Below are 15756 nucleotides of genomic sequence, written 5' to 3' on the forward strand. Positions count from 1 at the left end.
TGCAGTCCATGTGGTCACAAAGAGTCAGACGTGACTGAGCAAATGAACTGAACTGAACTGAACTGAACTGATAGTCAGTTAATAACATTGATGGCCCCAGTTAATGACCTCTCTGTGTCTATACCCTTTTGCTATGTGACTTTGCAACAGCTCACATCATGAAGTAGACTCTATTTCTTTACTCACTGCATCTGGACGGGCCTTAAATTTTTCTTTGATCAGTAGAATTCTGGGAAGGTGATGCTGACCAGTTATGAGCTTAAGGCTCTACTAACTCTTAGAACCCTCTTTCTATTTTATGAACAAGACCAAAGCAGCCCACTAAAGAATGAAAAGCCATATAGATCACTATGCCATCTGACAATCAACCAACCGCCAGAAACAAAGGCACTTAGCCAACACTCAGCTGACTCCTGATTCACTAGAGAACCCAGGTGACAGCAAGGAAGACCCTCACTTAACCTAGGATAACTCACTAACCTGAAAAAACACAAGCTAACAAAACTGTTGTTGTTTAAGTTTTGATTTTTGGTATGGTTTGTTACACAGCAATAGCTAACTGTTGTACCAGTTTAGATGTATCTATAAATACACATTCAGCTACCAATATGACATCTCTAAATAAATTACTTTTAGCCAACTTTTTTAAAAAAATCCACATCAGACTTGATTATCACCCCAAGTCCAAAATCTCCTTTCTCTAGTCTTTTCCTCTTAGAAAACAGCCCCACCATCCATCTAGTTGTTTGAATCAAAAATATGGAAGATACCACTAAATTCTTCCTTTCTCTTACCTCCCACACTCAATCCATCAGAAAATTCTGTTGATTCAGCCTTTTAAATTTGTCTTAAATCTATTCACTTCTATTCCAGCCCCTCTTCCATCTCTTCTCTCAGGTTAAGCCATTGCTTACCTATAGCACGATGTAGCCTTCTATACGGTCTCCTCACTTTGAACATCTCTACATCTTTTCTACACAAAAGCTAGAGTTTTAATTTTTAAATCCTATAAAATCATGCCTCCCCTGCTGAAAACCCTTCAAAGACTTCTCATTGCAATTAGAATCAAACAAGAATTCCTTTTTGTGAACTATAAAGCCCTACATGTCCTAGTCCCTGCCATTTTTCTTTATAATTAACTGCATTCCAGCCACATTTACATTCTCACTTCTTTTAGTATAACCAAGCTCCTCCTATCTCAAGACTTTTATTCTTATTATTCATCTGCTACAAAATCTTTTCCCTTGCTCCCCATTCTTTATTTGGTGAGCTCCATTCCATACTTCTCAGGTTAAATCTCATCACCTCTTAGAGGTCTTCTCTGGACTATCTAAAGTAGTATTCCTGCCCCACTCATTTTCCTCCATATTCTATCCTGCTTAGCTCATTGAAATTCTTTCTGATTCTTGGTATGTTTGTTTAACAATTTACTTTTTCTGCCTGTCTTTTCTACTCAATCAGAATTTCCATGAGGGCTAAAAATCATGTCTATTTGTTCATTCAGTATCAGCAGTGCTAACCACAATTTCTAGCTCACTATAAGCACTTAGTGGGGACTTCTCTGGTGGCTCAGACAGTAAAAGTGTCCACCTACAACTCAGGAGACCCAGGTTTGATCCCTGGGTCGAGAAGATCCCCTGGAAAAGGAAATGGCAACTCACTCCAGTACTCTTGCCTTGAAAATCCCATGGACGGAAGAGCCTGGTAGGCTACAGTCCATGAGGTTGCAAAGAGTCGGACAGGCCTGAGTGACTTCACTTTCACTTCTTTACTTTCATAGGCACTTAGTAAATATGAATTAATAAATGAATTCAGTACAGTCCTTTTAATAACAATAAGAGGTAGATTTTTATCACTGCAATTTTATAAATTAGAAACTTGAGGACAAATATTATCTGTATCACCCTTATCCTGGCAAGATAGAAGCAATGGAAATGTGGTGACTAGGCTAATTTGTCAGAGACGGGACGGGGGGCTGGAACCCAATAAATCTTTTGGGAAGTTTTAAAGGGTCTAACCTTTGATCCTTCAATTGCAATGAATTGCTAGTAAAGTAATGCTCAAACTTCTCCAAGCCAGGCTTCAGCAATACGTGAACCGTGAACTTCCTGATGTTCAAGCTGGATTTAGAAAAGGCAGAGGAACCAGAGATCAAATTGCCAACATCCACTGGATCATCGAAAAGCAAGAGTTCCAGAAAAATATCTATTTCTGCTTTATTGACTATGCCAAAGCCTTTGACTGTATGGATCACAATAAACTGTGGAAAATTCTGAAAGAGATGGGAATACCAGACTACCCAACCTGCCTCTTGAGAAATCTGTAGGCAGGTCAGGAAGCAACAGTTAGAACTGGACATGGAACAACAGACTGGTTCCAAATAGGAAAAGGAGTATGTCAAGGCTGTATATTGTCACCTTGCTTATTTAACTTACATGCAGAGTACATCATGAGAAACGCTGGACTAGAAGAAACACAAGCTGGAATCAAGATTGCCGGGAGAAATATCAATAACCTCAGATATGCAGATGACACCACCCTTATGGCAGAGAGTGAAGAGGAACTAAAAAGCCTCTTGATGAAAGTGAAAGAGGAGAGTGAAAAGTTGGCTTAAAGCTCAACATTCAGAAAACTAAGATCATGGCATCTGGTCCCATCACTTCATGGGAAATAGATGGGCAAACAGTGGAAACAGTGTCAAACTTTATTTTTTAGGGCTCCAAAATCACTGCAGATGGTGACTTCAGCCATGAAATTAAAAGACGCTTACTCCTTGGAAGGAAAGTTATGACCAACCTAGATAGCATATTCAAAAGCACAGACATTACGTTGCTGACTAAGGTCCATCTAATCAAGGCTATGGTTTTTCCAGTAGTCATCTATGGATGTGAGAGTTGAAGAAGGCTGTGAAGAAGGCTGAGTGCCGAAGGATTGATGCTTTTGAACTGTGGTGTTGGAGAAGACTCTTGAGAGTCCCTTGGACTGCAAGGAGATCCAACCAGTCCATTGTGAAGGAGATCAACCCTGGGGTCTTTGCAAGGAATGATGCTAAAGCTGAAACTCCAGTACTTTGGCCACCTCATGTGAAGAGTTGACTCATTGGAAAAGACTTTGATGCTGGGAGGGATTGGGGGCAGGAGGAGAAGGGGACGACAGAGGATGAGATGGCTGGATGGCATCACTGACTCGATGGACGTGAGTCTGAGTGAACTCCAGGAGTTGGTGATGGACAGGGAGGCCTGGCGTGCTGCAGTTCATGGGGTTGCAAAGTCAGACACGACTGAACGACTGAACTGAACTGAACTGAACCTTTAATCCCTCAATTGCAATGAATTGAGAAACAAGCAACCGTGTGCTTATCAGGAGGGGTGCAGGTAATGGTGTAAAGGGATATGAAAAAGAGATGCCCAACTCACATTAGTATTTCCCACTTTGGACTATTGCTCCCACTTTGAGAGTCTTATCCTCCCACGACTAAATCCCAATGGAGGAATGCAGTGGAAGAGACTAATGGCCTTTCCTCAGCATTTCCCTCTTCAGGCATGCAGGCAGGCTTAGTCGTGTCTGACTTGAAGAGGAAAATATTTTCCAGAAAACTCCAGCAGATTTTTAGTTACATTTCATTGGCCAAAATTTGTCCCCATTCTCGTTTCTAGAAAAATTGTTTACAAAGGAGACAAGATTGGCACATCCATCACCTTCATCACCTGGCCTAGGCTGGTTGCCACACAAATGAATCAAGATTTGTTATCTATAACAGATCATGGAAGTATAGTTTCTCCTACAGCAATTAAATTAACCTGTGTGTGGTTTTCTTTGCCCCACTTTATCCTAGATACTATAAGTACCATGGATTTAGTCCAGGTAGTAAAAAACTTTGAGTTCAATCTGATGACACTGATGGTCAGCAAGGTTAGTCTTCTTTTCTCAGAAATTGATGAACCCATATATTGTACCCAAAGAATTCAACCTCTTGCTTCCCAGAGGTGGATAAACTTAAACATCAGGCACAGTATAACAAAACCAAACAATATAATAAGGCATTGTCCTGGTGATAAACCTGAATCTGTCCTGATCAACAAATTAAAGTAAGCTTTAAGTTCAATATGTTATGAACAGCCTAGATATGCTAATATCAAAAAAGGTTAGGCTAAATCTCAATATCCTCTTCCTCAAAAAGATAAATTTTTATTTTTCACAAAATTCAACTTGTGTGTTTTGTTTCACTGGCAGTTGTACAAAAGAACGGAAAAGTGTGCACATACTAACAGAGGCAAGTCTGGTTTGGTGGAGCCTGCCTTTGACTGAGACTTGGGGACTGGATTTTAGTCCTAGGATTTCCAAAAACTGGCAGGGTGAACTTAGGCAAGTCACTTCATTTCTTTTTCTATGAGATAAAGAAATGAAATAGACTGAGAACTTTCTAATAGTCTGTGATTATATCTGATATCCAAGTTGAAGCCAGTTGAACCATATAAAGGTAATTGATGCTAATAGTTACAACAAACAGCCCTCAAATTCTAGTGCTTTACACAATACAAGTCTATTTCTCATGTAACAGTCCAGCTGGATTTGTGAGGCCTTCCTGGTGTTTCCTCCAAGCAATGTTGTCAAGGACTCAGCTCCATTCAGCTAATGGTACCACCACCCTCTGCATTCGGGTTTCATGGTTCCTATAACAGAAAGAACATGAAGAATAAAACAACGGGTTTTATAGGCGGCACATCAGCGTGGCCAGATACACTAGCCAGAGCTTTGTCACACAGTCTTGGACTAAATAAAAGTGAGGCTGGGTAGTATTGCCTGGGAGACCAGAGAGAAGCAACAAGTTTGGTGAGTTCTGAGCTAGTCTCTGCTACAAACATTTGTAGAAAGACTTCCTTCTCTGTATTCCAAGTAACTGGAGGGAATGTTAATTGCACTTTGCATATTCGCTCTGTATCACTCCTTATTCTGTGTCGCCAACCTGACCACCAGGGAGGCCGTCTGGCCTGTTATTAGAGCTGCTTATAAAGCCTCTGTCTTTATTTCTTTAGGAATATAGAGGGGTTGTACCTCCCCCACCTTCTTAAGTAAGAGAGGCCACATGATTTGGTTTACACAGTTAAATATGAACAGGAGTGTTCATGTGTGTCTTCCAGTGGAAGCATATAAGTCCCTGTGCTTGGCTGATTCCCCCTTTCTCCTTATGTTGACAATCACAAAAGCCCATATTGGAGTCTCCAACAGTGGACATACATTAATGAGGATGATGAAGAAAGGCCCTGCTGGTCTGCACTGTACACGTAGAGGTTAGAAAAATAAACTGTCGATGGTGAGGCCATTATGAACACGAGAGGAAATATAATCTAGCCTGTTCTGACCAATACATTATCCAAATCCAGGCCATATAGCTTAAAACGGAAAAAGTGTGTTACAATTCTTTTGTTTCAGAATAAAAATAGAAAAGAATAAAAATAGATGAGCTATATGCATGCAGATTAAGAACTAGATAGAGGCAATGGATCAAATTTGACAGAGTCAATCCTAGGCATGATTTCTCATAAGCATTAAACACAGAAAGAAAAAATAGCTTGCACATTTGAGCATAATAAATGGTATGTATATATCTACTCCAGAGAAGGCAATGGCAACCCACTCCAGTACTCTTGCCTGGAAAATCCCATGGACAGAGGAACCTGGTAGGCTGCAGTCCATGAGGTCGCTAAGAGTCGGACACGACTGAGCAACTTCACCTTCACTTTTCTCTTTCAGGCATCGGCGAAGGAAATGGCAACCCACTCCAGTATTCTTGCCTGGACAATTCCAGTGATGGCGGAGCCTGGTAGGCTGCCGTCTATGGGGTCACACAGAGTCGGACACAACTGAAGCGACTTAGCAGCAGCAGCAGCAGCAGCAGCAGATTCATTGGAAGGACTGATGCTCCAATACTTTGGTCACTTGAGAAGAGCCAACTCATTAGAAAAGACCCTGATGCTAGGAAAGATTGAAGGCAGGAGGAGAAGGGGACGACAGAAGATGAGATGGTTGGATGGCATCATTGACTCATGGACATAGGTTTGACCAAGCTCTGGGAGATGGTAAAGGACAGGGAAGTCTGGCACGCTGCAGTCCATGGGGTCACAAAGAGTCAGACATGACTGAGCAACTGAACAACAACAAGATATCTATTTAACCTCTGTTATGAGCTTGGATGGACAGGGAGGCCTGGTGTGCTGTGATGCATGGGGTCACAAAGAGTCAGACATGACTGAGTGACTGAACTGAACTGATGAGCTTGGACCTCTTTTCCTGCCATGTTGAGGGAAAAAGTACTATATAGGTTGTGTGTATTTAAGATGCTTTTCCTACAAGAGCCTTAAAAATTTCATTCCCTTACTTCTAGATATACTGTTAAGAGAATTTTTTCCTTTAAGAATAAATAAACCACTGAGATTAACATCCAGTTTGCTGAGTCATTTATCTTCTGCTAGAATTTTAACTACAGAGATCTGAAGGCAGAAGAGAGAGAGAAACACACATACACACACAGCTTTAGAGGGAGAAAAGAAAGAGACAAATTCTAGACAGAAAGAAGAATTATTTATTAAATCAAATGGAAATAGCAAAAATATCTATTATCTTACTCTGTAGTGGGAGCCCAGAACACAATATTTTACTAAAAATTGCAGTGTAAATAAGGTTTGAATTGGATTTAACAGTGAAAAAAGCAAGGTCATGAAAGTAAAAAGACCTAGTTTAAAAAGATTTGTTTTTATTCCAGGGCCTGCACTACAAGCTATTTGACATTGACAAAGTCAGCTCACTTTTCTGAGTCATAGTTTCCTCATCCATAAACAGGGAATAATAAAACTTACCATATAGGTTTGTAGGGAAGACAAAATATTATAAAATATGTTAAAAGTCTAGGAAATTATCTGACACCAAGCAAAGATCACTAAATGTTTACTTCTGTCTGTTTCACACCATCTCTTCTTAATTCTACCAGGAAATTTTTTTCTTGATTAAGCTTCTTGAAGACTAGCTATAGGAGGGGAAACTATAGTTGCAATTCCGCCATTTCATGCGATACTGTGTCCTTTTTTACCTCTGTTATTATTTACTATTCAAAATAATTCTGAATAAGTTGACCCTATTTTACAGAGCAAGTAGAATTAAAAATTTGTCCCAGTTTACAGAGATGGTCTTTTAGTAATCTGCTTCCAGAATAATGCAGTATGGCACATGTCCCCAAAACCCAGTGGCTCGTAATAACAGCGTTTGGTGTGGCTGGTCAACCTGTGGGTCCACCGAGCAGCACTGCTGACTTGGGGCGGCCACGCAGCCTGCAGTCATCGAGGGCTTGGTGCATCTCTCTAGTCTATATCCGTAGAACTCTAAAGAAGCAGCAGGAATTAGAGTGATCTCTGGCTCCTTTATTGAATAAAATGGTAGCCATGGACCCACCACTAACTTCCCCTGAACCCTAAGCCAGAGATCTGCTTTGGTCCAGTGCCTTAAACCCAAGCAAGTGTGGAGTAGGAAAATGAGGAAGCATATAATCCTGGCAGAAAGGCTGTCTGTATCTTCATGTTAACCTAAGAGAGGTGACTGAGAGCAGGACAGAACCTACCTAGGGACATACAGATAGCATATGCTTCCAATGCCTACCATTTTAAGGGAAGGCCAGTAAAGCTGGGAAATTCACCACAGCTAGAGATTACTGACATTGATGCTTCAGCACAGCACCACTCCAAAATGAGGTCCACAAGCCAGCAGAACCAGCATCACTTGAGAGTCTGTTAGAAATGTGGACTCCAGCCCAGACCTCCTGAATCTGAACCTGACAAGCACTGAGACACAGGGCAGTTTAGGACAGGGAAGCCTGGCATGCTGCAGTCCATGGGGTTGCAAAGAGTCAGACATGACTGAGTGACTGAATGGAATTGAACTGAACTTGGGCAAGATGTTTAACTGCTCTATGTCTCAGTTTACTCATCTGTTCAATGGGCATTATGATAGTACACACTTCAGTAAGTTGGAGGCAGTTACATCTGTAGTGTTTAGAATGGTGTCAGCAACATATTTTATATTTGATTGTTCATGAAGTCGCTCAGTCATGTCCTACTCTTTGTGACCCCATGGACTGCAGCCCTCCAGGCTCCTCCAATTCATGCAATTTTCTAGGCAAGAGTACTGGAGTGGGTTGCCATTTCGTAAATAAAAATAAATCCTAACTCCCTGTTTTGAGTGATTTCTGTGGTACATCCCAGCACTTCTGAGCAAAACATGTCCCTCTTTTCCTTCAAGATTTCTTGGACCACCATGCAGTGGATCTGAAATCTACCTTACCCAATTCTTTCAAAAATTATTCAGATTTTGTAGCATGGTGAATATGAATTAATTTAATATGAATTTGTACCTGATAATCTATTCTGGTAGAAGTTGCCTGAGGCAGCAGGTTAGCTCCATCAGGGCTCCTGAAAAGAAGGGAATTGCATAAAAAAGGATTGAGTGGATGGAAGGGACCAAATGTGAATAAACAAGTAATTCACAGCAGTAATTTGAAATACTGGATACACTCGGGAAACTTAAAAAACATTTTCAATGTTCCGGGCCCACTTCAATAGAATTAAATCAGGATTTTTGGGAAAGGTACTAAAGTGCCAAGATTTTTAAAAAGCTCCGTGAAGTAGGCTGAATTATGTCACCCAAAGATATAGGGTTCTAACCACTGGAATCTGTAAACATTACTTTATTTGGAAAAAGATCTTGCAGGTGTGATTAAGTTAAGGACCTTGAAATAAGATGATTATCCTAGGTTATAATGATATAATAAATAATATAATAAACTGTGGAAAATTCTGAGAGAGATGGGAATACCAGACCACCTGAGCTGCCTCTTGAGAGACCTGTATGCAGGTCAGGAAGCAACAGTTAGAACTGGACAGGGAAAAACAGACTGGTTCCAAATAGGAAAAGGAGTACGTCAAGGCTGTATATTGTCACCCTGCTTATTTAACTTACATGCAGAGTACATCATGAGAAACACTGGGCTGGAGGAAGCACAAGCTGGAATCAAGATTGCCAGGATAAATATCAATAACCTCAGATATGCAGACAACACCACCCTTATGGCAGAAAGCAAAGAAGAACTAAAGAGCCTCTTGATGAAAGTGAAAGAGGACAGCGAAAAAGTTGACTTAAAGCTCAACATTCAGAAAACTAAGATCATGACATCTGGGCCCATCACTTCATGGGAAATAGATGGGGAAACAGTGGAAACAGTGTCAGACTTTATTTTTTAGGGCTCCAAAATCACTGCAGATGGTGATTGCAGCCATGAAATTAAAAGACGCTTACTCCTTGGAAGGAAAGTTATGACCAACCTAGACACCATATTCAAAAGCAGAGACATTACTTTGCCAACAAAGGTCCGTCTAGTCAAGGCCATGGTTTTTCCTGTGGTCATGTATGGATGTGAGAGTTGGACTATAAAGAAATCTGAGCACCAAAGAATTGATGCGTTTTGAACTGTGGTGTTGGAGAAGATTCTTGAGAGTCCCTTGGACTGCAAGGAGATCCAACCAGTCCATCCTAAAGGAGATCAGTCCAGGGTGTTCATTAGGACTGATGCTAAAGCTGAAACTCCAATACATTGGCCACCTTATGCAAAGAACTGACTCACTTGAAAAGACCCTGATGCTGGGAGGGATTGGGGGCAGGAGGAGAAGGGGACGACGGAGGATGAGATGGCTGGATGGCATCACTGACTTGATGGACACGGGTTTGGGTGAACTCTGGGAATTGGTGATGGACAGGGAGGTCTGGAGTGCTGCGGTTCATGGGGTCACAGAGAGTAGGACACGACTGAGCGACTGAACTGAACTGAACTGAACTGAATCCTAGATTATCCTGGGATGAAGCCTAAATGAAATTGGACTGCATACATCCTTATAAAGAGGGTCAGGGACAAATCTGGACAAAGGTGCATAGAGAAGGTGTTGTGTACCCAAGAGTAATGTGTCTTCTGTGGTCATTGGGTGGAAAGTTCTGCAGAAGTCTGTTAGGACTAGAGTGTTTTAGTGTTGTTCAAGTCTTGGATCCTTATCAGTTTCCTATGTGGGGCTTTTTCCATTTTGAAAGTGGGGTGTTGAAATCTCCAGCTATTATTGTTGAAATGGCCATTTCTCCCTTCAATCTGTCACGCTTTGCTGTTATACTTTAAAGATTATAAATGTCCTTCCATTGTCTCCAGTAGTAATTTTTATTTGAAACATCTATCATGTCTGTTGTTACTATGGTCACTGCAGACCTCTTCTTGTTGTTTGCATAGTTCTTTTCTTTTTCCATCTTTTAAAATTTCAACATTTGTCTTTGATAAACTAGGTCTCCTATAGGTAGCATATAGTTCAATTGCTTTATTAAGAAAATCCATTTGACCAGCTTCTGCCTTCTGATTAGTGTCTTGAATAGTTACATTTAATATAACTGATAAGGTAGGATTTATATTTGGGTTTTTATTTGTTTTGTATATATCCTATGCATTTCCCATCAATTTCTCCATCATTGCCTTCTTTTGTGTTAAATTGATATTTTCTAGTATACCATTTTAATTTTCTTGTCATTTTTTTCTTTAACTGTACTTTTCTGGTTATTTTCTTAGTAATTGCCCTATAATTACCATATTTATTTTAAGAATCTAGTTGAGATTAATATTAATTAATGATACAAGTTAATATTAATATTGCTATTGAAACTATCTCAGTAATACACAAAAACTTTTCTGATATACCCCCAATCCCCTCTCTCCACCTTTATGAATGGTAATACAAATTTCATCTTTATGTTAATATATTATAAAACCATGAACACAGTTTCATACATATGGATTAATGCAGATGTCTTCTCATAATAGAAGAGAAGAGTTACAAACCAAAAACTACTGACTTTTATATTTAACCATGTATTTGCCCTTACTGATAATCTTCACTTCTTTCTGCATATGGATTTAAGTCACTATCCAATGTCTCTCCATTTCAGCCCTGTAGTGTTTCTTGTAAGGTGATTCTGCTGGCAGCAAATCCTTTCAGTTATTGTTTTGTTTTAATCTAAGAATGTTTTAAGCTACCCCTTTTCTGAAAGACAGTTTTGCTGAATATCGAATTCTTGGATAAAAGTCCTTTTTCTTCATCACTCTGAATATACCATCTCACTGCATTCCTGGTTTCTGATTAGAAATCAGCAGTTAGTCTAATTGAGGATCCCTTGTACTTCTCTCTTATGACTTTCAAGATGCTCTCTTGGTCTGTGGCTTTTAATAGTTTTATTATGATGTACTTCTACTTGGAGCTCACTAAGTTTCTTGGATGTTTAATGTTATTCCTCAAACTGGAAGAAGTTTATTTCTTCAAATATTCTTTCTACCTCTTTCTTTTCTCCCATTCTACTTATTTTATAGATATTTGGTATGTTTGATAGTATGATCACTATCACAATGCTGTGATCACTCACCTAGAGCCAGACATCTTGGAGTGCAAAGTCAAGTGGGCCTTAGGAAGCATCACTATGAACAAAGCTAGTGGAGGTGATGGAATTCCAGCTGAACTATTTCAAATCCTAAAAGATGATGCTGTGACAGTGCTACAATCATTACACCAGCAAGTTTGAAAAGCACAGCAGGGGCTACAGGACTGGAAAAGGTCAGTTTTCAATCTAATCCCAAAGAAGGGCAATGCCAAAGAATGTTCAAACTACCACACAATTGCACTCACCTCACAAGCTAGCAAAGTAATGCTCAAAATTCTCCAAGCTAGGCTTCAACAGTACGTGAACCAAGAACTGCCAGATGTTCAAGCTGGGTTTAGAAAAGCCAGAGAAACCAGAGATCAAATTGCCAACATCTGTTGGATCATAGAAAAAGCAAGAGAATTCCAGAAAAACATCTCCTCCTTCTTCATTGACTACACTAAAGCCTTTGACTGTGTAGTTCACAACAAACTGGAAAATTCTTAGAGATGGAAATACCAGACCATCTGACCTGCCTCCTGAGAAATCTGTGTGCAGATCAAAAAGCAACAGTTAAAACCAGATATGAAAAAACCGACTGGTTCCAAATTGGCAAAGGAGTACGTAAAGGCTATATATTGCCACCTTCTTATTTAACTTATATGCAGAGTACATCATGGGAATACCAGGCTGGATGAAGCACAAGCTGAAATCAAAATTGCTGGGAGAAATATCAGTAACCTCAGATATGCAGATGACACCACCTTTATGGCAGAAAGCAAAGAGGAACTAAAGAGCCTCTTGATGAAAGTTAAAGAGGAGAATGAAAAAGTTGGCTTAAAACTCAGCATTCAAAAACGAAGATCATAGCATCTGGTCCCATCACTTCGTGGCAAATAGATGGGGAAACAGTGGAAACGGTGACAGACGTTAACTTCTTGGGCTCCAAAATCACTGTAGATGGTGACTGCAGCCATGAAATTAAAAGACGCTTGCTCCTTGGAAGAAAAGCTATTACCCACCTAGACAGCATCTTAAAAAGCAGAGACATTGCTTTGCCAACAAAGTCCATCTAGTCAAGGCTATGATTTTTCCAGTAGTCATGTATGGGTGTGAGGGTTGGACCATAAAGAAAGCTGAGCACTGAAGAATTGATGCTTTCGAACTGTGGTGTTGGTATGTTAAACATTTGTTGCTGACTGTTTTTGACAAATGCCCTGGGGAAGACACTATTCACATTGATTGCATTCTGGTACATGACAAATACAGATAAGCCCTAAGAGCAGGAGTTTCCAGGAAACTTTTAAACAGGTCAGGTCAGTTCCGTTCAGTTCAGTCACTTAGTCGTGTCCAACTCTTTGCATCCCCATGGACTGCACCACATCAGGCCTCCCTGCCCATCATCAACTCCCGGAGTTTACTCAAACTCGTATCCATTGACTCTGTGATGCTATCTGATCAACTCATTCTCTGTTGTCCCCTTCTCCTCCTGCCTTCAATCTTTCCCAGCATCAAGGTCTTTTCAAATGAGTCAGTTCTTCACATCAGGTGGCCGAAGTATTGGAGCTTCAGCTTCAGCATCAGTTCTTCCAATGAATATTCAGGACTGATTTCCTTTAGGAAGGACTGGTTGGGTCTTCCTGAAGTTCAAGGGATTCTCAAGAGTCTTCTCTAACACCACAGTTCAGAAGCATCAATTCTTTGGTGCTCAGCTTTATTTATGGTCCAGCTCTCACACCCATACATGACTACTGGAAAAACCATAGCGTTGACTAGATGGAGTTTGCTGGCAAAGCAATGTCTCTGCTTCTTAATATGCTGCCTAGGTTGGTCATAGCTTTTCTTCCAAGGAGCAAGCATCTTTTAATTTCATGGCTGTAGTCACCATCTGCAGTGATTTTGGAACCCCAAAAAATAAAGTCTGTCACTGTTTCAATTGCTTCTCCATCTACTTGCCATGAAGTGATGGGACCAGATGCCATGATGTTAGTTTTCTGAATGTTGAGTTTTAAGTCAACTTTTTCACTCTCCTCTTTCATTTTCATCAAGAGCCTCTTTAGTTCTTTTTCACTTTCTGCCATAAGGGTGGTGTCATCTGCATATCTGAGGTTATTGATATTTATCCCGGCAAACCTGATTCCAGTTTGTGCTTCACCCAGCCCAGCATTTCTCATGATGTACTCTGCATATAAGTTAAATCAGCAGGGTGACAATATATAGCCTTGACATACTCCTTTCCCGATGTGGAACCAGTCTGTCGTTCCATGTCCAGTTCTTACTGTTCAAATAGTGACAATTCTCTCTCTTTAAAAGAAAAAAACACTATTTATTTTAATTGGAGGATAATTACTTTACAATATTGTATGAGGCTTCTCAGGTGGCATTAGCGATAAAGAACCTTCCTGCCAATGTAGGAGATGCAAGAGACATAGATTCCATCCTTGGTTTAAGAAGATCCATCCCCTGGAGGAAGGTATGACAACTCTTTCTTGAAGGATCTTCTGGGGAGATCCAAAACAATTATGCTTCCCTCTACTGGCCTCTAGGCTCATGGGTTTGCAAGGGTACTACAGAGCTATGGAAAACAGAATGGAAGCAAGAGAAATTAAATGCCACAAAACTTGCTGTTCTTACCTAGATTCAGCCATTTTTATTGAATAAATTGTTTAAATCAGATTGTTGCAAACCTTTGCCTAATTTGCAGAGGCAAGAAAAAAAAAGTTTTAGAAAAATTTTGCCAATATTCTTATTGCTTTTTTTCAAGGAGCAGATTTTGGAAATAACTACCACATCATTCCAAAAGTAACTCCTTTATGATGACTATTTTATTATTAAAATGTTGACTCCAATAGGATTCCTGCCCAGATGTCAGCTCCCCATCTCACATTTAATCCACACTCTCTCTTTAGCATTACCCAGAACAAAGAGATTAAAAATGCACTTCAAACAATTTTTTTTTCTTCTCCACTCTAAAAATGGGTGCCATTTTGACAGACTGAACAAGCAAGGTTTTAGAATTGCCAAGGCATTATGAGATAGACATTTCAGATAGAACATTGCAGCCCACCCAAGTCAGGAGTGCCTGCTTAAAAGCATTTTGAAATAATTTTGATATCTCCATCCTTTTTAAGAAGAGTAAGGCAGTCACATTAAAAAAAAAAAAACAAAAAACAAAAACAAACAAACAAAAAAAAAAAACCTCTAGGAGTGGAAGTGCTGAATCACATGGTAGTTCTATTTTTAATTTTTTGAGAAACCTCCATAATATTTTTACTTTCCTGGTGACTCAGATGGTAAAGAATCTGCCTGCAGTGCAAGAGACCAGGGTTCTATCCCTGGGTTGGGAAGATCCTCTGGACAACCGAATGGCTCCTTATTTCTGTATTCTTACCTAGATAACTCCATGGACAGAGGAGCCTGTCAGGCTACAGTCCATGGGTCACAAAGAGTCGGACATCACTAAGCAACTGTCACTTCTCTTGTCAATAGTGCATAAGTATTCCCTTTTCTCTAAATCCTTGCTAACATTTGCTATTTCTTGACTTTTTTATAATAGCCACACTGACAGGTGTGAGGTGATACTTCATCGTGATTTTGCTTTGCATTGCCCTGATTATCTAATGCTGATTATCTTTCAATGTGCATGTTGGACATCTGTATGTCTTTGGAAAATTGTCTATTCAGGTTCCTTGTACAGTTTTTAATCAAATTGTTTTATATTGAGTTGTATGAGTCCTTTGTATATTTTTGGATATTAGCTCCTCATATCATTGACAAAAATGAACCTCCACACGGACCAAGAAACTGAAGTCTCCTTAAGGCCAAAGTGCTGAGAACAGGAATCCTCTGGTGGGGACCAGCAGGGAGCGCCACTACCCCACTTCCTGCTCCAGACGCCCCGCCTCAAACCGCAAAATCCCTTCTTCACACAGGGCCTTTTCCTCTTTCTCACGTCTCAGCTGTCTCCTCTTCTTCCTCCATGAACTGTTCTCAATAAAACCAAAAATCTCCCTCTCTCTCTTAAAAAAAAAAAAAATTTCTCCCATTCAGTAGGTTTTCTTTTCATTTTGTTATTGGTTTCCTTTGCTGTCCAAATGCTTTTTAGTTTGACGTAGGATCATTTGTTTACATATGCTTTTGTTGTCCTTGCCTGAGGAGACAGACCCAGTAATTCCAGTTCTGGGTATTTATCCAAAGAAAACAAAAACACTAATTCAAAATATATATATGCACTCCAATATTCATTGCAGCATTTATACCAGACAAGAT

General features: G+C 40.0%; 2 long non-coding RNA genes across 4 annotated transcripts in view; both read right to left on the bottom strand.

The window, feature by feature from the left end:
- LOC105613179 (uncharacterized) overlaps positions 1–15756 on the bottom strand; it is a 142481-nt gene that overhangs the window by 107972 nt on the left and 18753 nt on the right. The gene's annotated exons all lie outside the window — the stretch shown is intronic.
- Positions 4016–8461, bottom strand: LOC132657601 (uncharacterized). The gene is made up of 2 exons (XR_009596009.1): positions 8402–8461; positions 4016–4673 (listed from the first exon to the last, which is right to left on the bottom strand). It is a non-coding gene; the product is annotated as an uncharacterized LOC132657601 (long non-coding RNA).

The sequence above is a fragment of the Ovis aries genome, chromosome 13 (assembly GCF_016772045.2).
Source record: "Ovis aries strain OAR_USU_Benz2616 breed Rambouillet chromosome 13, ARS-UI_Ramb_v3.0, whole genome shotgun sequence".
In the NCBI taxonomy this organism is placed as follows: domain Eukaryota; kingdom Metazoa; phylum Chordata; class Mammalia; order Artiodactyla; family Bovidae; genus Ovis; species Ovis aries.